At 43.5% G+C, this 27652-nt stretch overlaps 4 non-coding genes and 2 pseudogenes across 4 annotated transcripts; all 6 read left to right on the top strand.

Annotated features, from left to right (window-relative positions):
• The first annotated feature begins 1831 nt into the window (after nucleotides 1-1831).
• Nucleotides 1832-2019, top strand: LOC142679640 (U2 spliceosomal RNA). Its single transcript, XR_012852841.1, has one exon. It is a non-coding gene; the product is annotated as a U2 spliceosomal RNA (small nuclear RNA).
• A 6564-nt stretch (nucleotides 2020-8583) lies between these two features.
• On the top strand, nucleotides 8584-8770 carry LOC142679601 (U2 spliceosomal RNA). Its single transcript, XR_012852824.1, has one exon. It is a non-coding gene; the product is annotated as a U2 spliceosomal RNA (small nuclear RNA).
• A 6587-nt stretch (nucleotides 8771-15357) lies between these two features.
• On the top strand, nucleotides 15358-15575 carry LOC142679628 (U2 spliceosomal RNA; annotated as a pseudogene).
• A 1272-nt stretch (nucleotides 15576-16847) lies between these two features.
• Nucleotides 16848-16958, top strand: LOC142679725 (U2 spliceosomal RNA; annotated as a pseudogene).
• Nucleotides 16959-18349: 1391 nt separating this feature from the next.
• LOC142679679 (U2 spliceosomal RNA) lies at nucleotides 18350-18534 on the top strand. The gene has a single exon (XR_012852862.1). It is a non-coding gene; the product is annotated as a U2 spliceosomal RNA (small nuclear RNA).
• Nucleotides 18535-24809: 6275 nt separating this feature from the next.
• On the top strand, nucleotides 24810-24999 carry LOC142679673 (U2 spliceosomal RNA). The gene has a single exon (XR_012852857.1). It is a non-coding gene; the product is annotated as a U2 spliceosomal RNA (small nuclear RNA).
• Nucleotides 25000-27652: the final 2653 nt, after the last annotated feature.

The raw sequence follows: 27652 nt of genomic DNA on the forward strand, positions 1-27652 counted from the left end.
TAAAAGATGTGATCAGTGACACGAAAGAGAGAGGAGGTAAAATGGCAATTTTATCTATAGATTTTGAGAAAGCCTTCGATAGAGTGTCACATTTTTATCTTTTTAAGGTTTTAGAAAAAATGGGTATACCGGAAGGTTTTTTACAGTCTCTGAAGGCCTTTTATGAAAATTGTACTAGCAAAATTTTAGTAAAGGGTTTTAAGACACAGGATGTCCTTTTAAATTCCGGAGTGAAGCAGGGGTGTCCCTTGTCCCCACTACTTTTTATTTGTGCGATCGAGCCTCTACTCTGCAGGTTAAGAAAGGATAAGCAGATAAGCGGAGTCCCCCTGCCGGGCGGGGGGGGACTAGAGGCTAAAGTGGTGGGGTACATGGACGATGTCGCGGTCCTTTGCAGGGACACCCTGTCATTACAGAAATCTTTTAAACAGATTTACCAATTCTGTTGCTCCTCCGGTTTTTTAGTGAATTTTAATAAAAGTAACATCTTAAATATCGGCAAAATGGTTTTAATGGACATTCCAGTCCCTGTGTCAGAGTCTGTACAAATTTTAGGAGTCTCCTTCAATGAGTCAAATAATGGTTTTACCAGTTGGGACTTGGTGGCACAAAAAGTCAATCAGAAAATTTGCATGTGGAACATGAGAAAGTTAACAATGGAGGGAAAGGTTTTAATTACAAAAATGGTGATTTTACCTATTTTATTATATTTAAGTATGGTATTCCCTCCCCCTGAGATTTTATTGAAAAAAATAATTAAAGCATGTTTTACATTTTTATGGAACTCCAGGATGGAAAAGCTCAGGAGAGAGAAGGTAATATTACCCAAACCAATGGGGGGGAAAGATTTCCCCGATATAAAAGCATTCCTTTTAATAAAATTTTTTACTTTATGTCTTAATGCAGTTTTTAAGGAACATTACTGGTCATATTTTATACGTTTTAACACAGGTTATTTTATGAGGAGGAACGGTTGGTTCTCCACGGTTTTAAGCTCCCCGTATGCTTTTAACCTTTCTGGCCAGTATAAGATTTTAGAAAAAATTGTAAACCTTTTTAACTTAAAAGACAAAAATATTAACGAAGTAAAAAATAGTAAAGGAATTTTAAAAAAGATAAAAGAAAATGTTTTAGTAGCTCCCATCAGTAATTTTAATGAACAAAAATGCAAAGAAATATGGAAGATGGTGAGCGCTAAATATCTTTTTAACCCACAGAAAGATCTGGCCTGGAGCTGTGCCCACGAGTGTCTTCCATGCCGGGCATTCCAGCATCGAAGGGGACTGACCAACTCGGCTGCGTGTCCAAGGGGAGGATGTAGAGATGACGAGACAGTCTACCACCTATTCTGGGAATGTTTTTACGCGCAATTGATATGGACAAGAACCCTCCCCTTGGTACAGAAGATTACAGGACTTCGGAGATACACAAGTGATGGCGTTTTATATGGATGCCTGGAATGCCCAACACAGACTCGAAAAATGATGGCATGGAAGATCACCAACTGCGTAAAAGCAGCTCTGTGGGCGGCCAGAAACATTTTATTATTTAAGCATGAAGTTTTAGCTGTGGAAGATGTTTTAGCCATTTGTCTTAATGAAATGTACAAATATTTTCTTTTAGATAAAAAACTCTCTCCTGTTTTATGTAGAAAATGGTTTTTAAGTGAATGGAGTTCCATAATATGATGCCACCAAGTGCCCTTTTATAAATTGTTTTATATGACAATTTGTATTTATTTGTATTAAACCATGGTTGTAAATTTATGTAAATTTCTTTTGTAAAAACGTATTGATTTTTTTGTAAATCTGTTCAAATTTTAAATAAACGGTTACCTCCTTTGTTGGGGTAGTCAACTCAAAAAAATCTGTTCTTATCAGTTTAATATCTGATACGTCCCCTATCTGGGGACCATATATTAAATGGATTTTTAGAACAGGGAGATGGAAATAGTGCTTGCTCTGTCCACTCCACGCATTGACCTGGTATTGCAGTATTTCCAGGACCGGTGCACCCTTTCCTTATGTGTTTACTAAAATCAGATTCCAAAAGTGCTTTTTGTGTTTGCCATTGTTTTTGTCTTTCGGATGGGATCTCCCCTTTTAATCTCATTATTTCAACACCTGTTGGACAATGCATTTGTACAGTCATGTGTGATAATGAGCTAATTTATTAAATGCAATTAATTAATACATTGCCACCTCTTGTTTTGTGTCGTCTGTGTTTCTGTGTTTCCGGCATTTCACATTGGAACAGCTCATTCACCTTCCTTGTCTTCTCTCCGCCCTCCCTCCTAGGTAGGTTAAAGAGCTGCACCTGAGCCAGCCACTGATTGATGCAGCACCATAGTCAAATAGTGGAGTGGAGTAGGGGAACAGCAAACAGCCATTAAAGCAGCCAGCCCGCCCGTCACAATGGACCTACCTGTGTACACTAGATGGATGTGATGGAATGTACTGTGGTCCCCACATTTCAAGAAGAAGTAAGAACTGCAGTTGCAACAAACCCTTGCTTGCCTACAAAGAGAGCAGCAATTTGGATTTGTTACTATGTTACCTGGAAGAATAACAAACTGTGCAAGGATGGAGGTTGTAGGAGCAAGGAGAACAAGTTGTCTGTAAAGTTGGTGGATGCCTATTTTCCATTTTGCAGTCCCTTGTCTCCCTCTTGTGGCCTCCTGGAGGCAACTAGCTGTGCAAAAAAAAGACAGCCTGGGGGCCGGCTGTTGCAGTGTTGCCCTCTCAGGCAACACTGAGTGACTGACTGAGCCGCACCGTCTTATATAAAGTTCAGACGGAACTTTGCACGTGTCATAGTGGAGACCTCAGGAGCCAGAGCCAGCTTTCTGACATCATAATGGGGCCTCAGAGATAAAAGCCTGGGCCCAGGCAGTGTTGGTCAGTGCTGCTCAGCAGGCAGCACTGGACTGGATTAAAGCTGATACAAGGTGTGAAAGGAGAAGGGGTGGCAGTGGGCATGCACTTACTGCTGCTGCTGCTGCTGCCAGTGTTTGCACGGCAGGAGGGCATTTGGGCGTTGCCAGGAAGGCGTTTTTATGTCGATTCCTCCTCTTTCAGCACTGCATTGTGGTGCAAGCAAAAGAAGCAAATCCTGTCTTGCTTCCTCTCCGGCCTTTATTCACCTCCCGCTTAGTAGCTGTAAGTGTGTGAGAGCCTGCAGGGCCCCATGGAATTGCCTAGGAGTAGGCTGAATCGCTGCAAGGGGTGAACAGCAGTATTGAGCAGGCTCGGTCAACGCGCGGCCCGTTCGGGTTATCGCTTCTCGGCCTTCTGGCTGAGATCAAGTGTAGTGCTGGTTACTTGTAGTCAGTGCTGCCTGGTCTTAGTTGGGAGGTGCTCAGGTACCCTCTCTCTCGGCCTCGGGGGATCGTCCAGGTTCGCCTGGACTTCACCCCCGTGCTGCTATTTGGGAGAGAGGCTTAGTCCTGAGCAACGAGTTGCGATCCACATATCCCCCGTGTAGGCTTCGGCCGAAAAGGGGAAGCTGCGTAGACGTTGCGTCACCAACGGGTGGCGTAACTTTCCCGAAATCCCCTCACCATGGACGAAAGTCCTGGTGAGATACCGGCGTATGCCCGGATAAAAAATACAATCCGTGTTATTGTATCAGAAGAGAAGGCGACAACCTGCGGCCTGAAGTTCTTGGTGGAGACCGTGCTTGTTGGCATTTTCAACATTCAGAAGCGGGAGATATTGGCGGTGCAAGACTATCCAAGGAGAAGAACATATGACATAACGTTTGTACAGAATGGAGTGTTCCAAGATCTGCTGGCGGCATACATGGTAAATAACGATCCGAGACTGGACGGTATTGAATTTTACGAACATGTGTTGGACATCACTAAGATGATTGTGATAAAAATGTACTGCCCGTTTGCTGATTTAAAAGATGTGATGTCCTTTTTATCCCCCTATTTCAAAAGTGTAAAATGTATTGGCAAAATAATGAACGAAGTTGGAGTTTGGACGTCAAAGTGGAGATTTTTAGTAACTTGTTATAGAGATGCCAATACAGCAGGGGGGATAATGTTGCCGCCAGCACGCTTTAAATTAGGTGATATGGCAGGAGATCTTTTTTATACAGGAATGCCTCCATTCTGTAGAAAATGTCAAAAGTACGGTCACACCAAAGAGTTCTGCGAAAGCACCTGTAGGAATTGTGGCAGCTCTGAGCACGAGGCCAAAACTTGCCCTCTGGGGAAAAGGTGTCGTTTTTGCAGCCGAGTTGGTCATCTATATGCTACTTGTCCCCACAGATCGGAACAACCCGAGGTCCGGCCGAGGCGTCCAGAGCAGCCAGCAGGCCAGATCGCCCCCGCACAAGGAGAGGAACCAGGAGGTGAAGAGGCAAATGACATGGACACCTCCAGCAGACCCCCCCAAACAGGTGACCCAAAAGAGCAAAGGCGGTTTAAGAGAAGAGCCAGTGATCAGCGGACGAAAAAGCCCCCTCAGGAAACGGAGGAGATGGGTAGTTCGGATGAAGCTGATCCGCCTGGGCCGCAGGAGGTGCTGGGTCAGCCTGTACCTGAGGCAGAGGACCCGGGCGGAGCGGCAGCAAGGACTAAAAGGCGTAGGGCGTACTCAGAGGTGGCAGCGGGGGTGCCGATGGGAGTACCTGCTAGAGCGAAAGCAGGGAAACCAGTTGACGCGCCCCCGGAAGCACCAGCTGAAGGTCTCCCCCCTTCTCGCCAGTTGGGGGAGACAAGCATAGCTACCTCTGAGGTGACAGAAGTCCCGGAAACGGCCGCGAGTGCGTTTCCTGCCCCTATCGTAGGGGAGGAGGCTGCCATACGAGATGCTCCAGAAACCTTGCCCGTGGAGTCCATATGGGACCCATTTGCGATTAGTGCCTCAGGTATGGCGGGGGGTCAGCTGTCTGACATGAGTTCCTCTCCAATCTCCTCAAGTTATACAGTCGGTTTGAAGTCGGAGGGCGATGAGAGTTCGAGTGAGGTCTCTGGTAACGCCGAGGACTGCTGAGGCCACCTCGGGTAAGATTACATAAGACTGTCTCTTTTCCCTTTTCCTCATGGCAGAGTTAGGTGGCATTTCCTTAAATGTTAGGAGCGTGCATTCCAAGACGAGAAGAGCTGCCCTGTTTGATTATCTTTCTATTTTTTCCGCCACCGTTTTTTTCCTACAGGAATGCTGTATCCCACATCGCACGAACTACAACAAATATAAGGAAGACTGGAGACTCGGACCTTCAGTGTGGTCCGGGTCTAACGATTCCAGAGCCGCAGGTGTCGCCATTTTATTTAAAGGGAACGTTTTAATTGACAGTTTTAATGAAATTTTACCAGGTAGAATTTTATTGGTCAAAGCTTTTATAGACGGTATTAGATGGCAGTTTTTAAATTTTTATGGGTCCTCGGACAAGAATGAAAGAGCTAGAATGCTAGAGATTTTACCCCTTTTTTTAAACGATTCAGAGCCACTTGTTTTAGCGGGTGATTTTAATTGTATTTTAAAGGGGGAACGCCGGTTCTCTAACTCAGTAAGCAGGAATTATGACAAAACCTCCTCATTATTAAAAGATATAGTTACTGATTTTAAACTTACTGATGTTTTTAAGAAATGTAACAGCAATTTATCTGCAGAGGCCGGCGTCACCTGGAGCAATGTGAACTGTAGCTCCAGGATCGATTTTATATTCTGCTCTTATCAAGTACTGCCTTTTAAATGTGATCTTAATCCCAATGTTTTATCTGATCATAAATTATTGTATTTTAAAGTTAAAAATGATATTGGGAAAAATACTGTCAAAAAAGCCTGGAAAATGAACGTTTCCCTTTTAGATGATCCGCAAATTTTATCTGATTTTATTACCTTTTATAAGGGCTGCAGACGGGTAAGACATCCAAATATGTCCATAGTCTCATGGTGGGAGAAAATAAAAATAAAAATAAGAGACTTTTTCATAAAAATCGGAAGGAGAAAAGCAAAAGAAAAACAGGATTTTTTTGCTAATTTGAATACCCGGCTGCAGACCCAATACAAGTTCAGAGAACAGGGTATGCAGGTGGAGGAGGAGATTATGGAGATTAGGAAGGAGATCTCCCAGTGCCTGGAGCAGAGAGGTAAGGAAATTGTCTTTCGCTCAAAAATGAAACACCTCGAGGAAAATGAGACCTGCTCCAGGTACTTTTTTAAGAAAATTAACGATAAGCATACCCTGTTAGACAATGTTGATGGAGATACAAACACTGACAATATTTTAAAAAAGGTACACAGATTTTATGCGGATCTTTTTAATATAAAGCTTGTTAATGTTGATTTGATGAACGACTCATTGAAGGAGGTTGACGCTGTTTTAAATCCTGTCTCCAAAGATTTTTTATTACAGGATATTACGGAACAGGAGATTTTAGATACCATCAAGAGTTTTAAAACAGGTAAAGTCCCTGGCCCTGATGGTATACCCATAGAGTTTTATGTCACATTTTATGGAGTTTTAAAAGAGGATCTCTATTCCCTTTTTACTCAAGTTTTTAGAACAAAAGCCCTCCCGGGGTCCTGGAAGAAAGGTGAGGTGTCCCTGCTTTATAAAAAGGGGGACAAAACAGATATTAAAAACTGGAGGCCTATCACCTTACTAAACGCAGACTATAAAATAATGGCCAAGATTTGCGCGAATAGACTAAAGGCTGTTATAGAGAAAATCGTCCACTCCAACCAAGTCTGTGGGATACCTGGGAGGAGCATATGGGACAATTTAAACCTTTTAAAAGATGCTATTGGTGATACGAAGGAGAGAAAAGGCAGATTGTCGGTTTTATCCATAGATTTCGAGAAAGCCTTTGATAGAGTATCACATTTTTATCTTTTTAAGGTTTTAGAAAAGATGGGTATACCAGAAGGTTTTTTACAGTCTCTGAAGGCCTTTTATGAAAATTGTACGAGCAAGATTTTAGTAAAGGGTTTTAAGACACAGGATGTCCTTTTAAACTCCGGAGTGAAGCAGGGGTGTCCCTTGTCCCCACTACTTTTTATATGTGCGATCGAGCCTCTACTCTGCAGATTGAGGAATGACAGGCAGATATGTGGAGTCCCCCTGCCGGGCGGGGGGGGACTAGAGGCAAAAGTAGTGGGGTACATGGATGATGTCGCGGTCCTGTGCAGGGACGCCCCGTCACTGCAAAAAGCATTACAACAGATATACCAATTTTGCTGCTCCTCCGGTTTTAAAGTCAATTTTAATAAAAGTAATATTTTAAATATTGGCAATATGATTTTACAGGACATTCCAGTCCCTGTGTCGGAGTCTGTACAGATTTTAGGGGTCTCCTTCAATGAGTCAAACAATGGTTTTATCAGTTGGGACTTGGTGGCACAAAAAGTTAATAAGAAAATTTGTTTATGGAATCTTAGAAAACTGACAATGGAGGGAAAAATTTTAATCACAAAAATGGTGATTTTACCAATTTTATTATATCTAAGTATGGTTTTCCCTCCCCCTGATATTTTATTAAAAAAGATTACCAAGGCATGTTTTACATTTTTATGGAATTCTAGGATGGAGAAGCTCAGGAGAGAAAAAGTGATGTTACCAAAGCTAATGGGTGGTAAAGATTTTCCAAATATAAAAGCATTTCTTTTAATCCATTTTTTTACACTGTGTCTTAATACTGTTTTTAAGGAACACTACTGGTCTTATTTTATCCGTTTTAACACTGGCTATTTTATGAGGAGGTACGGATGGTTCTCTACGGTTTTAAGCTCGCCATATGCTTTTAACCTGCCAGACCAGTATAAGATTTTAGAAAAAATAGTGAACCTTTTTAACCTAAAAGACAAAAGAATAGAAGATGTAAAAAATAGTAAATATGTTTTAAAGGAAATAAAAGAAAATGTTTTAATAGCCCCCATTAGCAATTTTAATGAAAACAAATGCAAAATTATCTGGAGCATGGTTAATGCTAAATTCATTTTTAATTCACAGAAGGATCTGGCCTGGAGCTGCGCCCACGAGTGTCTTCCATGCCGGGCATTCCAGCATCGAAGGGGACTGACCAACTCGGCTGCGTGTCCAAGGGGAGGATGCCGCGATGACGAGACAGTCTTACATCTCTTTTGGCAATGTTATTTTTCACAACTAATATGGACAAAAATCCTCCCCTTGATGAAGAAGATAACCGGAATAAAAAGAATTACAAGTGAAGGCGTATTTTACGGATGTCTGGAGTGCCCAACAAGGACTCAGAAAATTATGGCATGGAAGATTACTAACTGCGTTAAAGCAGCTCTGTGGGCGGCCAGGAATATTCTTTTATTCAAACATGAAATTTTATCTGTGAATGATATTTTAGGAATTTGTTTTTATGAAATGCACAAGTATTATCTTTTAGACAAAAAATTCTCTCCTGTTTTAAGTAGAAAATGGTTTTTTAGCGAATGGAATTCTATAATATGATGCCACCAAGTGCCCTTTTATAAATTGTATGATTTTAATCTGACAATTTGTATTTATTTTTTAACCATTGTTGTAAAATGTGAATCCCTGTAAAAATGTTGAAAAATGTTAATTTATTGTAAAACCTGAAAAATTTTAAATAAACGGTTACCCCCAAAGTTGGGGTAGTCAACTTAAAAAATCTGTTCTTATCAGTTTAATATCTGATACGTCCCCTATCTGGGGACCATATATTAAATGGATTTTTAGAACAGGGAGATGGAAATAGAGCTTGCTCTGTCCACTCCACGCATTGACCTGGTATTGCAGTATTTCCAGGACCGGTGCACCCTTTCCTTATGTGTTTACTAAAATCAGATTCCAAAAGTGCTTTTTGTGTTTGCCATTGTTTTTGTCTTTCGGATGGGATCTCCCCTTTTAATCCCATTATTTCAACACCTGTTGGACAATGCATTTGTACAGTCATGTGTGATAATGAGCTAATTTATTAAATGCAATTAATTAATACATTGCCACCTCTTGTTTTGTGTCGTCTGTGTTTCTATGTTTCCGGCATTTCACATTGGAACAGCTCATTCACCTTCCTTGTCTTCTCTCCGCCCTCCCTCCTAGGTAGGTTAAAGAGCTGCACCTGAGCCAGCCACTGATTGATGCAGCACCATAGTCAAATAGTGGAGTGGAGTAGGGGAACAGCAAACAGCCATTAAAGCAGCCAGCCCGCCCGCCCGCCCGTCACAATGGACCTACCTGTGTACACTAGATGGATGTGATGGAATGTACTGTGGTCCCTACATTTCAAGAAGAAGTAAGAATTGCAGTTGCAACAAACCCTTGCTTGCCTACAAAGAGAGCAGCAATTTGGATTTGTTACTATGTTACCTGGAAGAATAACAAACTGTGCAAGGATGGAGGTTGTAGGAGCAAGGAGAACAAGTTGTCTGTAAAGTTGGTGGATGCCTATTTTCCATTTTGCAGTCCCTTGTCTCCCTCTTGTGGCCTCCTGGAGGCAACTAGCTGTGCAAAAAAAAGACAGCCTGGGGGCCGGCTGTTGCAGTGTTGCCCTCTCAGGCAACACTGAGTGACTGACTGAGCCGCACCGTCTTATATAAAGTTCAGACGGAACTTTGCACGTGTCATAGTGGAGACCTCAGGAGCCAGAGCCAGCTTTCTGACATCATAATGGGGCCTCAGAGATAAAAGCCTGGGCCCAGGCAGTGTTGGTCAGTGCTGCTCAGCAGGCAGCACTGGACTGGATTAAAGCTGATACAAGGTGTGAAAGGAGAAGGGGTGGCAGTGGGCATGCACTTTCTGCTGCTGCTGCTGCTGCTGCTGCCAGTGTTTGCACGGCAGGAGGGCATTTGGGCGTTGCCAGGAAGGCGTTTTTATGTCGATTCCTCCTCTTTCAGCACTGCATTGTGGTGCAAGCAAAAGAAGCAAATCCTGTCTTGCTTCCTCTCCGGCCTTTATTCACCTCCCGCTTAGTAGCTGTGAGTGTGTGTGAGCCTGCAGGGCCCCATGGAATTGCCTAGGAGTAGGCTGAATCGCTGCAAGGGGTGAACAGCAGTATTGGGCAGGCTCGGTCAACGCGCGGCCCGTTCGGGTTATCGCTTCTCGGCCTTTTGGCTAAGACCAAGTGTATTTATACAGGAGGTTTTTAGTCAGAAGGTGCTCAGGTACCCTCTCTCTCGGCCTCGGGGGATCGTCCAGGTTCGCCTGGACTTCACCCCCGTGCTGCTATTTGGGAGAGAGGCTTAGTCCTGAGCAACGAGTTGCGATCCCCCCCCAGCCCCTTGGTCTCCGTAAGACAAGGGGCGCAGCGAAAGCTGTGCGGTTCGACCTGGCCACGCTTATGGCAGGCGAACCCGATGCGGTGCCGGTGTACGCCCGGCTTAAGAATTCTGCACGATTTATCGTGGCAGAGGGTGGAGGCGGTCCCCGTGGTATTAAATTTTTAGTCCACGCCATTTTGGAAGATCTGCTGGCGGTCCACAAGAACGAGCTCTTGGCTATCCAGGACTACCCGAAGCGAGGAATCTACGATGTCACCTTCATGGGAGAAGGAATACTCCGTGATGCTATGGACCGAGCTGAGAGGAAACAAGGTGAACTCGTAGCAGCGGGAGTCAAGGTAGTAGAGCATGAATTTGAAATAACCAAACTCGTGGTGATTAAAATGTATTCCCCATATGTGAGAGATATGGAAGTGGCAGCATTTCTAGCTGCCTACTTCAAAAATGTCAAACTCCTGGGGAATGTGATGAACGAGTGTGGAGTGTGGACCGCCAAATGGAAGTTTTTAGTTACGCTGATTAAGGACCCCTCCACCCAAGAAACGAGATTACCACCGGCTCGTTTTAAAATTGGAAATGTGAATGGCGACCTCTACTTCTCAGGGATGCCAAACTTCTGCAGGGCTTGCGGTACCTATGGACATACCAGTTTTAACTGCGATGTCACCTGCAGAAACTGTGGAAGCAAAGAGCACAATATAAGGGAGTGCACAGAAGAAAAAAAATGCAACTTTTGTCAAAAAACTGGTCACTTGTATTTTTCTTGTCCTCATAGGTACCGAAGCGGAGAAGAAGAGCAACCCGGGGCGCCCCCACGTGCTCCACCAGTGGACCAGCCCCGCCCTCAGGGAGAGGAACAAGCCAGTGCTGCAAAGGAGCAGCGGGGTACCTGGGCTTCAAGAGTACGGTCTGTTGGAGCCAAAGCAGGTACCTCACAGCCAACAGCCTCAGAGGAGAGAAGGGAGTCCAGTGCGAAAGAAAAACGCCAAGCCAAACGTAAGGCTGAGAAGGGGCAGGCCAGTGAGATAACTGAGGCATCCCAGAGTGCTGGTTGCTCAGTGGATGCCGGGCCTGCTCCCAATCCTGGGTCTCTAGATACGGAGTCTGAAGAGGAAGGTTGGCTGAAAGTGGGTCCCCGTAAAAAGGGTAAACAGGAGCGTGCCGGTAGGGGGGTGACAGGGGAGGAGCAAATGGATACGTCCGTAAAGCAAAGTGAGGCTCCTCCTAGGACCACCCCCTCGTCGTTACTGGTGAGGAGGGTGGGCGCTGTTCCCCCCGAGCCAACCGACACCCCGCCATGTGCGCAACCTCCCCCTCTAGAACGGCCTGCACGGCCTGCACGGCCTCAGGGGGGAGCGGCGGGGCCCTTGGGGGACCCACCCGATACAGACCTATATGGTCAGCCGTTAGAGACCCAGGTAAGGCTGTGTGAATCTGGGCTCCCTGTATACGAGATGAGGGCTGTTGGCTCGACGCTCACTGAAGGTAGTTCCTCTCCTGAGTCATCCCCTTTCTCGCAAGAGTCAGACGAGGGCGGGGAGTTGAGTTCAAGCGAGATTTCTGGTATTGCTGGTGGAGGCCAAGTCTGATTTTAAGTAACACGATTATTTATTTTTTTAAAATCAAGACTAACACAATCAAATCTCCACGATGTCTGAAATAAAGGGGATCTCCCTCAACGTGAGGGGCGCCAAGTCCAAAGTCAGAAGGGTTGCTCTCTTCAGTTTTTTATCTGGCCTGGCAGCCTCTGTTTTTTTCCTGCAGGAGTGCGGCATTTCCCATGCAATGAAGTACCATAAATACAAAGAGGATTGGAAGTATGGTCCATCAGTCTGGTCTGGATCTAACGAGTCCAGATCAGCAGGGGTCGCCATTCTTTTTAAGGGAAACGTTTTTATTGATTTTATCCAAGAGATTCTTCCAGGACGTATTTTATTGGTTAAAGCTTTTATTGACGGCGTAAAATGGCAGTTTTTAAATTTTTACGGCTCACCTGACAAAAATGAGAGAGCAGAGATGCTAGAAATGTTACCTCTTTTTATTAATACAACTGAGCCTTTTATCCTCGCAGGTGATTTTAACTGTATCCTGAGGGGGGAACGCCGGCTTACCAGTGCTACAAGTAGGAATTACGATAAGACCTCTGGACTGCTCAAAGATATTGTAAATGATTTTAAATTAACTGATGTGTACAAAGAATGTAATAGGAGCAGCCCAGAGGAAGCCGGCGTTACCTGGAGCAACGCCACCTGTAGCTCCAGGATAGATTTTATTTTTTGTAATGAGAATGTACTGCCTTTTAATTGTGAAGTTTTAACTAATGTTTTTTCAGATCACAAGCTTTTATCATTTTATGTAAAGCGTGATTTTAATAAACCGGTGTGTAAGAAGTCCTGGAAGTTAAATGTTTCCCTTTTAGATGATCCACAGGTTTTTACTGATTTTATTGAATTTTACCAAAAATGCAGGCGGGGGAGAGACATGCGTACTCCCATCAGTGCATGGTGGGAGAAAATGAAAAAAAGAATAAAGGAATTTTTTATTAAAAAGAGCGTGGCGAAAGCCAGAGAAAAACATGCTTTTTTTAAAATTCTCAGCATCCGTCTGCAGACCCTGTACAAGATGAGAGATAATGAAATTGACGTTAAAACTGACATCACTAATTTAAAAAAAGAAATAGCTCAGTGCCTGGAGCAGAAAGGCAAAGAAATAATTTTCCGTTCCAAAATTCAGCATGTGGAGGAGAATGAGACCTGCTCCAGGTACTTTTTTAAAAAAATTAACAATAAAAAGGCTATTATTAAAAATATTGAAGGTGTGTCAGATGTACAGGGTATTTTAAGTAAAGTTCATGAGTTTTATACTGACCTTTTTAGTGTTAAAACTGTGGATCATAATTTTATGCGTGACTCACTGAAGGAGATTACTACTGTTTTAGACCCTGTCTCCCAGAATTTTTTATTACAGGAGCTGACGGAGCAGGAGGTTTTAGAAACGGTAAAGAGTTTTAAAGCCGGAAAAGTTCCCGGACCGGACGGTATACCCAGTGAGTTTTATGTCAAATTTTATGACATTTTAAAAGAGGATCTTTTTAGCCTTTTTTATGAAGTTTTTAATTCCAAGATGCTGCCTAAGTCCTGGCGGAAGGGTGAGGTCTCCCTGCTACATAAGAAAGGTGACATCGCAGTTTTGAAGAACTGGAGACCAATAACCCTTCTGAATAGCGACTATAAAATAATGGCAAAAGTGTGCGCAAATAGATTAAAAGCCATAATACCCCACATTGTACACTCTAACCAGGTGTGTGGGGTGCCAGGCCGCAGCATCTGGGATAATCTTAACCTGATAAAAGACGTAATTGAGGACACGAGGTCTAGAAGAGGTAAATTAGCCATTTTATCTATAGACTTCGAGAAGGCGTTCGACCGTGTCTCTCATTTTTATCTTTTTAAGGTTTTAGAGCGTATGGGTATACCTGAAGGATTTTTATTATCACTTAAAGCCTTTTATAAAGATTGCACAAGCAAAATTTTAGTGAATGGTTTTAAGACACAGGACGTGATTTTAAACTCAGGGGTGAAGCAGGGGTGTCCCTTGTCCCCACTGCTTTTTATTTGCGCATTAGAGCCTCTACTGTGTACAATTCGCCGCGATAAGTTAATACGTGGAGTCCCCCTGCCCGGGGGTGGCGGCGTAGAGGCTAAAGCAGTGGGGTACATGGACGATGTAGCGGTTTTTTGCAGGGACACCCTGTCGCTTCAGAGAACCCTCAGACAAATTGAGTTTTATTGCTGTGCTTCCGGTTTTAAGGTGAACTTCGACAAAAGTAATATTTTAAATATAGGAAGCATGGCTTTTAGAGACATACCCGTCCCTGTGTCAGATAATATTACAATTTTAGGTGTCTCCTTCAGTGAGTGCGATAATGGTTTTATCAGTTGGGACATGGTGGCGCAGAAGGTAAATCAAAAAATATGTATGTGGAACATGAGAAAACTTACCATGGAGGGAAAAGTTTTAATTATTAAAATGGTCATTTTACCCCTGCTTTTATATCTAAGTATGGTTTTCCCTCCCCCCACGGTTTTATTGCAAAAAATTACTAAAGCATGTTTTACCTTCTTTTGGAGTTCCAGAATGGAGAAACTAAAAAGAGAGATTGTGATGAAATCCAAACCGAAGGGTGGCAAAGATTTTCCGAATTTTAACAGGTTTCTTTTAATCAAGTTCTTCAGTTTCTGTTTTAATTCCCTTTTTAAAGAACATTATTGGTCCTATTTTTTACGTTTTAATACAGGGTTTTTAATGCGAAGGTTTGGGTGGTTCAACATTGTTTTATCCTCACCTTACGCTTTTAAACTCTCAATAAACTATGTGATTTTAGAAAAGATAGTGACCTTATTCAACCTGAAGGGGAAAAATGTAAATGAGCTGAAAAATAGTAAAAAGTTAATTAAAGACCTAAGAGAAAGTGAGACGGTCAGCAGGATTGAGAATTTTAATGAGGAACGAAGTGCTTTTATCTTCAAAATTATTCATGTGTTTTATCTTTTTAATACACAGATGGACCTGGCCTGGAGCTGCATTCATCAATGTCTTCCATGCCGGGCATTCCAATACAGAAGGAGGTTCGCGAGGTCTGCCGTCTGCCCGAGGGAAGGCTGCCAGGCCGAGGAAACGGTTCGACACATTTTTTGGACGTGTGATTTTGCGAAGGAATTTTGGAAAAAAATATTCCCTCTTTTGGCAAAGATGGCAGACCTGAAAGACTTGAATTATGAAGATATTTTATATGGACTATTTGGATGCCCAACCGCGAGCCAAAAGATAATAGCGTGGAAGACGATGAATTGCGCCAAAGAAGCTCTCTGGAAGGCCAGGAACATCCTGATTTTTAAGCACGATGTTTTATCTACTGATGATGTTTTAGGTCTTTGTTTTAGCGAAATGTACATTTATTATTTATTAGACAAAAAAAGAAATGCCACCCTTCCAAATAAATGGTTTGTGAAAGAATGGAATTCCAACATATAAAGATTTGCCACCATGTCCCTTTTATGTAATGTAATGCAATGAAATATTGATTTTATTGTTATTCATTTGTACAAAAGTTGGTTTTATTGTAAACTGTATTTTTTTTTATGAAATAAATCATTGACACCCCTGAAAAGGGGTAGCCAACTTAAAAAAAAAAAATCTGTTCTTATCAGTTTAATATCTGATACGTCCCCTATCTGGGGACCATATATTAAATGGATTTTTAGAACAGGGAGATGGAAATAGAGCTTGCTCTGTCCACTCCACGCATTGACCTGGTATTGCAGTATTTCCAGGACCGGTGCACCCTTTCCTTATGTGTTTACTAAAATCAGATTCCAAAAGTGCTTTTTGTGTTTGCCATTGTTTTTGTCTTTCGGATGGGATCTCCCCTTTTAATCCCATTATTTCAACACCTGTTGGACAATGCATTTGTACAGTCATGTGTGATAATGAGCTAATTTATTAAATGCAATTAATTAATACATTGCCACCTCTTGTTTTGTGTCGTCTGTGTTTCTGTGTTTCCGGCATTTCACATTGGAACAGCTCATTCACCTTCCTTGTCTTCTCTCCGCCCTCCCTCCTAGGTAGGTTAAAGAGCTGCACCTGAGCCAGCCACTGATTGATGCAGCACCATAGTCAAATAGTGGAGTGGAGTAGGGGAACAGCAAACAGCCATTAAAGCAGCCAGCCCGCCCGCCCGCCCGTCACAATGGACCTACCTGTGTACACTAGATGGATGTGATGGAATGTACTGTGGTCCCTACATTTCAAGAAGAAGTAAGAATTGCAGTTGCAACAAACCCTTGCTTGCCTACAAAGAAAGCAGCAATTTGGATTTGTTACTATGTTACCTGGAAGAATAACAAACTGTGCAAGGATGGAGGTTGTAGGAGCAAGGAGAACAAGTTGTCTGTAAAGTTGGTGGATGCCTATTTTCCATTTTGCAGTTCCTTGTCTCCCTCTTGTGGCCTCCTGGAGGCAACTAGCTGTGCAAAAAAAAGACAGCCTGGGGGCCGGCTGTTGCAGTGTTGCCCTCTCAGGCAACACTGAGTGACTGACTGAGCCGCACCGTCTTATATAAAGTTCAGACGGAACTTTGCACGTGTCATAGTGGAGACCTCAGGAGCCAGAGCCAGCTTTCTGACATCATAATGGGGCCTCAGAGATAAAAGCCTGGGCCCAGGCAGTGTTGGTCAGTGCTGCTCAGCAGGCAGCACTGGACTGGATTAAAGCTGATACAAGGTGTGAAAGGAGAAGGGGTGGCAGTGGGCATGCACTTACTGCTGCTGCTGCTGCTGCTGCTGCTGCCAGTGTTTGCACGGCAGGAGGGCATTTGGGCGTTGCCAGGAAGGCGTTTTTATGTCGATACCTCCTCTTTCAGCACTGCATTGTGGTGCAAGCAAAAGAAGCAAATCCTGTCTTGCTTCCTCTCCGGCCTTTATTCACCTCCCGCTTAGTAGCTGTGAGTGTGTGTGAGCCTGCAGGGCCCCATGGAATTGCCTAGGAGTAGGCTGAATCGCTGCAAGGGGTGAACAGCAGTATTGGGCAGGCTCGGTCAACGCGCGGCCCGTTCGGGTTATCGCTTCTCGGCCTTTTGGCTAAGATCAAGTGTAGTACTTTAGGGTATTGCCTTGTTTCTTGGTCAGGAGGTGCCCTGGTACCCTTTTCCTTGGCCTGGGGGGATCGTTTCTCTTAGGAGAGACTTCACCCCTCTGCTGCTATTGGGGAGGAGGATTAGTCCAGGGCAACGGGGAGCGATCACTTGCCTGGCATCTAGGTGCTGAAGGTACTATCTTTGGATTTCTTTGGATATCGTTGGCTTTTGTTGCGGCAGGATGGAGGAAGTCCCTGACTACATGCGTACTCGGAATGCTGTTCGTTTTACGATGGAGGAATCTGGAGGACAAAGCAGAGACTTGGAATTCCTAACGAAGGTACTCTTGCTTGATCTTTTCCAGTTGGAGAGACAATGGATATTGTCTGTAATGGACTATCCAAGAAGAGGATGTTTCGATGTCACTTTTTGTACAGAGGACATTTATCTGGATTTTCTGGACACTTTAAAGAAGAAGAAGCAGGATCCAAGACTGGTTGGTGTGATTGTAACACCGCACTTTGCTCCTAGCAAAAAGTTGGTCATTGTTAAAATGTTTTCCCCCTATGTGTGTAAAGACGATATTATATGCTTTCTCACTAAGTTCTGTGAGGAGGTGGTGGAGAAGGGTAAGGTCTTTAATCCCTTTGGATTCTGGACAGGTAAATGGAAATTCCTGTGTAAATTTAAGGCAGTTGGAGAGGCTGGAAACTTATTGCTTCCTCCAGCACGCTTTAAAATTGGCAGTGCAAGTGGGAATCTCTACTTTTTTGGAATGGGGATTTTTTGCCACAATTGTAAAGAGTATGGGCATGAGAAGGAGAATTGTGGAAAAATAATTTGTACCAAATGTTTTAAGGAAGGTCATAAGTATAATGATTGTGAGAAGGGCAAAGTGTGTAACATGTGTAGAGAAGAAGGGCATGTGTTTAAAAATTGTCCAAAAAAAAGTAAAAGTGAAGCAAAGGAGGAGAGTAAGAAGACCGTTAAAAGAAAGGAAGTGATAGTTAACAGAAAGGAAGAGAAAGTTACCCCACAAAAAGAGGATAAGCCACAGAAAAAGGGAGGAACGGGGAAAAGTGTTGAAGTTAAAAAAAGTGATGAAACAAAAAGGAGAAAAATTGTGGAACAAAATGTAGTTTCAGATGAAGATAGAGCAGAAAGAGACAAACTAGTAAAAGACGTGGAGGGATTAAGAGATAAAATTAATTTTGAGAAGGTTCGGAGGCGGGTACGAACCTGTTTGAGAGGGAGTGTACCGGATTTTCTGGAGAGATATGAAGTGCCAACCTGGTTGGCATGTATTGTAAATTTGGAATGGGACGGTCAAGATCTTCGAGAACATCTTGTGGATATGCTTGGTGTAATCGCTTTAAGAAACGGTTTGTTTTATTAATTTTACTTTAAAAAAAAAAAGAGAGAGAAATTAAAATTATATTTGGTTTTTCATAATGATGATCAAGTCTTTAAATTTGAAGTTTAAAATTTAACTCGAGACGGATCTGAGTGGAAACCTTATCTGTTCTTATCAGTTTAATATCTGATACGTCCCCTATCTGGGGACCATATATTAAATGGATTTTTAGAACAGGGAGATGGAAATAGAGCTTGCTCTGTCCACTCCACGCATTGACCTGGTATTGCAGTATTTCCAGGACCGGTGCACCCTTTCTTTATGTGTTTACTAAAATCAGATTCCAAAAGTGCTTTTTGTGTTTGCCATTGTTTTTGTCTTTCGGATGGGATCTCCCCTTTTAATCCCATTATTTCAACACCTGTTGGACAATGCATTTGTACAGTCATGTGTGATAATGAGCTAATTTATTAAATGCAATTAATTAATACATTGCCACCTCTTGTTTTGTGTCGTCTGTGTTTCTGTGTTTCCGGCATTTCACATTGGAACAGCTCATTCACCTTCCTTGTCTTCTCTCCGCCCTCCCTCCTAGGTAGGTTAAAGAGCTGCACCTGAGCCAGCCACTGATTGATGCAGCACCATAGTCAAATAGTGGAGTGGAGTAGGGGAACAGCAAACAGCCATTAAAGCAGCCAGCCCGTCACAATGGACCTACCTGTGTACACTAGATGGATGTGATGGAATGTACTGTGGTCCCTACATTTCAAGAAGAAGTAAGAATTGCAGTTGCAACAAACCCTTGCTTGCCTACAAAGAGAGCAGCAATTTGGATTTGTTACTATGTTACCTGGAAGAATAACAAACTGTGCAAGGATGGAGGTTGTAGGAGCAAGGAGAACAAGTTGTCTGTAAAGTTGGTGGATGCCTATTTTCCATTTTGCAGTCCCTTGTCTCCCTCTTGTGGCCTCCTGGAGGCAACTAGCTGTGCAAAAAAAAGACAGCCTGGGGGCCGGCTGTTGCAGTGTTGCCCTCTCAGGCAACACTGAGTGACTGACTGAGCCGCACCGTCTTATATAAAGTTCAGACGGAACTTTGCACGTGTCATAGTGGAGACCTCAGGAGCCAGAGCCAGCTTTCTGACATCATAATGGGGCCTCAGAGATAAAAGCCTGGGCCCAGGCAGTGTTGGTCAGTGCTGCTCAGCAGGCAGCACTGGACTGGATTAAAGCTGATACAAGGTGTGAAAGGAGAAGGGGTGGCAGTGGGCATGCACTTACTGCTGCTGCTGCTGCTGCTGCTGCTGCTGCCAGTGTTTGCACGGCAGGAGGGCATTTGGGCGTTGCCAGGAAGGCGTTTTTATGTCGATTCCTCCTCTTTCAGCACTGCATTGTGGTGCAAGCAAAAGAAGCAAATCCTGTCTTGCTTCCTCTCCGGCCTTTATTCACCTCCCGCTTAGTAGCTGTGAGTGTGTGTGAGCCTGCAGGGCCCCATGGAATTGCCTAGGAGTAGGCTGAATCGCTGCAAGGGGTGAACAGCAGTATTGGGCAGGCTCGGTCAACGCGCGGCCCGTTCGGGTTATCGCTTCTCGGCCTTTTGGCACGATCCCGTGTCAAGAGGAGGTCAGCATGTCATGCCCTTGGCCTTTTGGCATCGCCACTTCGGTGGCTTAAGCCAACTGCTGCTATAAGGGGGTAGGCTGGGTGATCAACTGTCGAGCGATCATGGGAGCTAGGCTTCGATACGCTGGGATCGGGGAAACCCGGATCAAGAATGGATTTGGCATTGACGTACCCTTGAACAAGAAGGACCTTTTTTCATTGAAACACCTGGTGAATGAAGTCATTTTCAAGACCCTCAACGTGAGTAGGAACGACATCCTTTGTCTTCAAGATCCCAGAGGTAATCGCTTCACTTTGGTTCTTAAAAGTTTGAATGCTTGTTACAACTTGTATGCCGCAATTAATGCTAACTTGCAAAACCCTGGGTTGGATGGACTTATCTTCACCGTTTTATATAACAACGATGTTCCACTGGTTGTTTTGATGTACAATCCTTATGTGATGGTGGATGATATTACTTCCTTCTTAAAGAAGTACTGTTCTTACGTCAGCTATTCTCACCAGGTGTTAAATGCTGAATCCCTCTGGACAGGGAAGCATAAATTCTTTGTGAGATTTGAGGAGGATCCTTCAGGGCCTCTGGGTGTGAAATACCCTCCTAGGAATTTTGCCATCGGCCGGGACAAAGGCTACTTATTTTTTCCCCAGCCTCCTGTGTTTTGCAGGAAATGTAAAAGATATGGCCATGTTCATGAAGATTGTACGCAAGAAGGTGTTACATGTAACAAATGTAATCAGGACGGTCACCTGGCCAAGGATTGCAAAAACCCAATTGTGTGTAACATGTGCAGCATTGTGGGTCATGCCTTTAAAGACTGTCCAGAGCGTGCTAAAAACAGAAGGGTTAGGACTCTGGCGGAAGTAGTTGCAGGTGAACCTGGCAGTATGAGGTCTAATGTGATTCAGGGCCCAGCTGCCCCGGGAACTGAGGAGTCAGTGCCTGCCCAGGTGTCTGATGGGACTCTCCCTGAGTTAAATCGGTCTGGAAATACGCTGGCTGATGAAATGGAGGTAGCACCTGTTGAGAAAGACCTGCCTCACCCCTCTGATGACCTGACTGGGTTAAGAGGTGATGGGGAGGTGGATGGTTCTTTATCCAAATCACCTGTCTTTTCCTGGGAAGGAATTCTGGTGGACCAACAAGGTGAAGGTGGTCAAGGGGACTTTTCAACTGCACTTGTGAGGCCTTCTGAGGAGGAGGAAGGAGGTTCATCTTCTAAGAGACTTCGCACCATGTTGTCTCCTCTGAGTGAAGATGGAGTGAGCCCGGATAGGGGAGTCTACCCCATTTCTCATTTTCCTGAGGACTTTCCTTTTTTAGGAGAAGACGTGGACAAAGCTATCTTTGTGTCCGGTTGTCAGCCACCAGGAGGTGTAGGCTGATTAAACAGTGGGGTATTGGTGGATATCTACGGAAAAAGATCAAAATATGGACCCCAAAATTACACTTAATGTCTTATCCTTGAATGTCAGGCAAATTACATCAAAGCCTAGACGTGCTGTTGTGCTGGACTATGTTAGGAATCTTGGGGCAGAGATCATATGCCTGCAAGAGTGTGGTATATCTGAGTCACTGGGGGAGGGGGATTGGCCATATGGGCAGTATGTCTGGTCAGGATCTACTTCCAATAAGAATGATGGGGTGGGGATCCTATTAGGAAATATGGGTATGGATCTGGAGAGTTATACAGTGGTGGAAACAGGTAGATGTGTAATTGCAGTGGTATGTTGCAGGGGAGTTAGGGTTAGGGTGGTGAATACTTATTGTCCTATAGATAGAGCAAAAAGGCTGGCGTTGTTGGAAAAGCTAAGTTTGTTCTTACCTGGAAGGATTCCTACCTTTTTTTTGGGAGACTTTAATTGTTCTTTTGATGGGGATGGTCTGGATGTAACTGGGAAAAAGCTTAACCAACTTATATCTGATTTTTCTTTTATAGATGCAGCCGAATTGTCATTGGGTAAACCACCACCGCCAACATATAAATCAGATAGAGGGGGTATTGAGTCAAGAATTGATCGTATTTGCATATCTAAGGGTTTAGTGTGTAATAAGATGGTTCAGAATGAGGTACCTTTTTCAGACCATGTATGTTTACGGGTATGGGTGGAGGTAAGTAGTAAACTTTGTTTTGGGAAAGGGGTGTGGAAGTTGAATACTAGATTATTGGAGGATGTTGAAGTGATGGATGAGTTCAAACGAAAGTATGATGTGTGGAAGGGAGAAAAAGATAGTTTTGTGGATGTGCTTAAATGGTGGGATTGGATGAAAGGGCAGATTAAAAATTTTTTTGTGAGATGGGGATACAAGCAGGCTGCTAGGAAACGTAACCAGTATAAGGAATTGAATATTAGGATAGAATGGTTGCGGAAGATGGGTGAGAAGGGAATTGATTTGAGTGATTTGCTAGAGGAGGCAAGGAACGAGTTAAAGCAAGTTTTGGAAAGAAAGGGAAAGGAGATTATTTTTAGGTCTAAAGTGGAGTTCTTAGATAAAAATGAAAAATGCACAAGGTTTTTTTTCAAGAAAATGTGTGGTAAGAAAGATGATATGGATGAAATTGTTAATGCGAAGGGGGAGCGTATAGTGGGTATGGATGTGTTAAAAGTGGTGGAATCGTTTTATTCAGAACTATATGGCAAAAAGTGGATTGATATCGGGTTGATGGATGAAGTTTTGAATGGTTTGGAAAATGTTCTTAGAGAGGAGGATTGTGTGGGGTTGAATGAGGATGTAACGTCTGAAGAAGTAAAGAAAGTGATAATGAGTGCGGGGAAAAATAAAACACCTGGTAAAGATGGTATTCCTGTGGAATTTTATGTGAAGGCCTGGGAGATAATAGGGTTGGATTTGGTGGAAGTATGTAAGTTTATATGGGATAAGGGGGTTTTGTGTGAGTCTATGAAAGAGGGTGTGATTGTTTTGATTTATAAGAAAGGGGATAAGAAGTGTTTGGGTAATTGGAGACCGATTTCACTGCTGAATGTGGATTATAAATGTTTTAGTAAAATTTTGGCTAATCGTATGCGTGAGGTGGTAGGAAAGGTTGTGGGTGAAGACCAAGTCTGTGCTGTGCCAGGTAGGAGTATGTCTGATAATTTGGTTTTGCTGAGAGATTTGATTGGTGACTGTATGAGTAGGAAACAGAAGTGTATGATGCTTGCGTTAGATTTCGAAAAGGCGTTTGATAGAGTGTCGCATGTGTTTATGTTTGCTGTACTTGTTAGGATGGGCTTCCCAGTGAGGTTTTTGGAAGGTGTGAAGTGTTTGTATAGGGATGTGTCAAGTGAAGTGTTGGTGAATGGTAATTTAAGTTCAAAAGTATGTGTGAGATCTGGGGTAAGACAGGGGTGTCCTATGTCCCCAGTTTTGTTTATTTGTGTGATCGAAAGTTTGATGTGTTTGGTAAGAAAAGATAAAGTGGTGAAAGGTTTTTTGATCCCAGGGAGTGGAGGTAAATACGTTAAAATTCTGGGTTATATGGATGATGTTGTGGTTATGAGTGATTGTATGGCTGGGTTGAATAGAGCAAAATTATGGTTGGATTTTTTTTGTGGGGCATCAGCTTTTAAGGTGAATTGGGATAAGTGTGTCTTTAAGTGCTTTGGGGATAGGAGGGTAAGTATGGAGGGAGTGAGGAATGAAGTGGGTGCAGTAAAAGTGTTGGGGATACAGTTTAATGAGGACTTGAGAGGGAATGAGAGTTGGGATGAATGTGGCAAGAGGATTGAGAAGAAATTGAATTTTTGGAGACTTAGAGACCTGACTTTATCAGGGAAGGTGTTGATAATTAAGACAGTGATTTTGCCTATTTTGGTTTTTGTGGCTAGTATTTTTCCCTCCGCTAGTAGGAAAATCAAAAAGTCAGAGAAAATGGTGTTTACCTTTCTGTGGGGAAGTCAAATGGAAAAGTTGAAGCGTGAGTATGTTTATAAGTCTTGTGAGAATGGAGGTTTGGATTTTCCGAATGTGGAGGTCTTTCTTGGGTTAAATTATATTAAAACAGTGGTGGGGCTCTTGGGGAAAGGAAATAAGAGTGCGTATATGGTAAGGTATATGGCCGGTTGGATGCTTTATGGGTTAAATTGGTTTAAGAGAGACGCTACTGTGCCTGTTGCTTATGTATGTCCGGTATGGTATGTTGTGATTGAAAGGTTCATTAGGAAATATGATTTGATTGCAGTGCCTATGGGTGGGTTTCTGGATAAGAAGGCTGTGCTAAAAAGATTGTGTGTGAATGAGGTTGTGTGTAACATTGTGGGTTTGCGAGGAGAGGATGTTGTGGATACTTGGAAGAAGTTAGGCGTGAGAGGTATGTCCAATAGACAAAAGGACATAGTGTGGATGGCGTTGCATGATATATTGCCTGTTAGAGATGTGCAGAGGAGGAGAATGCTAGTTAGATTTGAGGTGTGTCCAAGGGTTGGGTGTAATTCACGGGAGACTGTTAGGCATCTTTTTTGGGACTGCAATTATTCGTATGAGGTATGGAGGAGGATGGGTGGCGTCTGTAAGGAGTTAGCTGGGGTGAAGTTTGTGGATTGGAAGGTTGCGATGTTTGCTATAGGGGCTTGTAACAGAGTAAGTGATAGGATCTTATGGTTGATTATGGCGTGTATAATGGAAAGCTTATGGGATGTACGTAATTTAGGTGTTTTCAAACATAAGTGGGTACCCATTGGTGAGTGTGTGAGGATGGTTTTGTCAAGACTATACGTAGTCTATCGTTGGGATAGTCAGTGCGGTGGTGGTATAGACGCAGAGGGGATATGGAAATTTAAGAAGTGGAGAAGGTTGGTGAAATATAGCTAATTGATAAGATTTATTCCTGTTTTATTTTTGTTCTTCACAATCCTTTCTGTGTCTTGATTATTATTGTTTGGAATAAAATAGCCATGATGATGTACGACTAAGGCAACTTATGCCTTAAAATGCAAAATGGTTTGTGTACTGTTGCTTTAAGTTAAACTGAATGGTTTAAAAAAAAAAAAAAAAAAAAAAAAAAAAAATCTGTTCTTATCAGTTTAATATCTGATACGTCCCCTATCTGGGGACCATATATTAAATGGATTTTTAGAACAGGGAGATGGAAATAGAGCTTGCTCTGTCCACTCCACGCATTGACCTGGTATTGCAGTATTTCCAGGACCGGTGCACCCTTTCTTTATGTGTTTACTAAAATCAGATTCCAAAAGTGCTTTTTGTGTTTGCCATTGTTTTTGTCTTTCGGATGGGATCTCCCCTTTTAATCCCATTATTTCAACACCTGTTGGACAATGCATTTGTACAGTCATGTGTGATAATGAGCTAATTTATTAAATGCAATTAATTAATACATTGCCACCTCTTGTTTTGTGTCGTCTGTGTTTCTGTGTTTCCGGCATTTCACATTGGAACAGCTCATTCACCTTCCTTGTCTTCTCTCCACCCTCCCTCCTAGGTAGGTTAAAGAGCTGCACCTGAGCCAGCCACTGATTGATGCAGCACCATAGTCAAATAGTGGAGTGGAGTAGGGGAACATCAAACAGCCATTAAAGCAGCCAGCCCGCCCGCCCGCCCGCCCGTCACAATGGACCTACCTGTGTACACTAGATGGATGTGATGGAATGTACTGTGGTCCCTACATTTCAAGAAGAAGTAAGAATTGCAGTTGCAACAAACCCTTGCTTGCCTACAAAGAGAGCAGCAATTTGGATTTGTTACTATGTTACCTGGAAGAATAACAAACTGTGCAAGGATGGAGGTTGTAGGAGCAAGGAGAACAAGTTGTCTGTAAAGTTGGTGGATGCCTATTTTCCATTTTGCAGTCCCTTGTCTCCCTCTTGTGGCCTCCTGGAGGCAACTAGCTGTGCAAAAAAAAGACAGCCTGGGGGCCGGCTGTTGCAGTGTTGCCCTCTCAGGCAACACTGAGTGACTGACTGAGCCGCACCGTCTTATATAAAGTTCAGACGGAACTTTGCACGTGTCATAGTGGAGACCTCAGGAGCCAGAGCCAGCTTTCTGACATCATAATGGGGCCTCAGAGATAAAAGCCTGGGCCCAGGCAGTGTTGGTCAGTGCTGCTCAGCAGGCAGCACTGGACTGGATTAAAGCTGATACAAGGTGTGAAAGGAGAAGGGGTGGCAGTGGGCATGCACTTACTGCTGCTGCTGCTGCTGCTGCTGCCAGTGTTTGCACGGCAGGAGGGCATTTGGGCGTTGCCAGGAAGGCGTTTTTATGTCGATTCCTCCTCTTTCAGCACTGCATTGTGGTGCAAGCAAAAGAAGCAAATCCTGTCTTGCTTCCTCTCCGGCCTTTATTCACCTCCCGCTTAGTAGCTGTGAGTGTGTGTGAGCCTGCAGGGCCCCATGGAATTGCCTAGGAGTAGGCTGAATCGCTGCAAGGGGTGAACAGCAGTATTGGGCAGGCTCGGTCAACGCGCGGCCCGTTCGGGTTATCGCTTCTCGGCCTTTTGGCTCAGATCTGTAGTGGGTTTGAAACCATTAGGCAAGGTTCCTACAGTGGAAACCTACCTGCTCGGCCTTTTCGGTTTTCGGACCGAACTGCTGCTATTGAGGGGTGGCTGAAAGCTGTAGTGCCTTTTCCTTAGGAGGATCCGGATTCTTTTCGTGGAGGGAGAAATTCTTTGGACGTGGGATTCTGGATTATCGATTTGGATCAGGAGGCGATCGAGCTTGGATTTCTGGGCTGTGAGTATATTTTTCATTTGGAACGATGGAAGGAAGATCGGATAATTTCCAGGACTTCTTTGCGGATGATACTCCTTTGAAGGACACGATTCGTTTTGTCATCTCGCCGCAATACCGCCAGGTAAAAGAACTGGGGTTTCTTTATTCCAATGTGTTTGGTCCTATCCTGAAGATCAAGGATGGGGATTATTTTTGTGTTCAATCGTTTAACTCCCGTGGAATTCACGATGTTACTTTGAACTCTTGTGGGATTTGTGAAGCAGCGTATGCTCTCTATGAGCGAAATAGAGGACATGCTATGTTGGAGGGAGTAAAGGTCCTTCCTTTGTTTCAATATCAATATAAACTGCTGACAGTGCAAATGTACAACCCATTTATTTCTGATATGGAAGTCACATCTTTTTTGTACAACTTTTGTGAGAAGGTGACCCTTAAGAAACATGGGATTACTAATTTCGGTGCATGGAATGGGAAAAGGATCTACAGTGTGGTCTTTAAAAAAGATCCGACTGCTGAGGGGGGTGTTCTGAGACCACCCCCTATTATTTTCATCAACAGGAGTAGGGGTTATCTTTTTTTTACGGGGATGCCCCAATACTGTCGTAGATGTCGCAAATATGGACATGCTGACATGGCCTGTAAGCGTTGCATGAAATGCCATGATTCCGTTCATCAGGAAACAGATTGTCCTAAAAAAAGAGTGGAGGAAATTTTGTCAGATGAGGACTTCGTGCCTCCAGAAGAGGCGCAGGCTCCTATAGGTTCTGTGGTACAGAATAAGGGCAAGGAAAAAAAAGAGGAAAAAAAGAAGGATAAAAAGAGCTCCCAGGGGAAAACAAAATCCTCAGGTGTGGAGGCTTCAGTGGTAGAAAAAGAGAAAAAAATATCAAAAGAGAAAAAGGAGAAGAAAAAAGAGGAATTAACTGTGGTGTTGGAGACTCCCCTTTCACCCCCTGGGCAAGCAGGTTCGTCTGGTGCTCAGGAGGAGATGGAGGTGGCAACAAAAAGTTTAAAAAGATATACTAGAGAAGAAGAGAAAGTGAGTGATGAAGAGACTGACCAAAGTGGGAAGAAAAGCAAGGTTTATGATCTTCTTGGAGATATTTCTCCCTCTGACTCATCTGGA

This window comes from Rhinoderma darwinii (genome assembly GCF_050947455.1).
Source record: "Rhinoderma darwinii isolate aRhiDar2 chromosome 2 unlocalized genomic scaffold, aRhiDar2.hap1 SUPER_2_unloc_55, whole genome shotgun sequence".
Taxonomy (NCBI): Eukaryota; Metazoa; Chordata; class Amphibia; order Anura; family Rhinodermatidae; genus Rhinoderma; species Rhinoderma darwinii.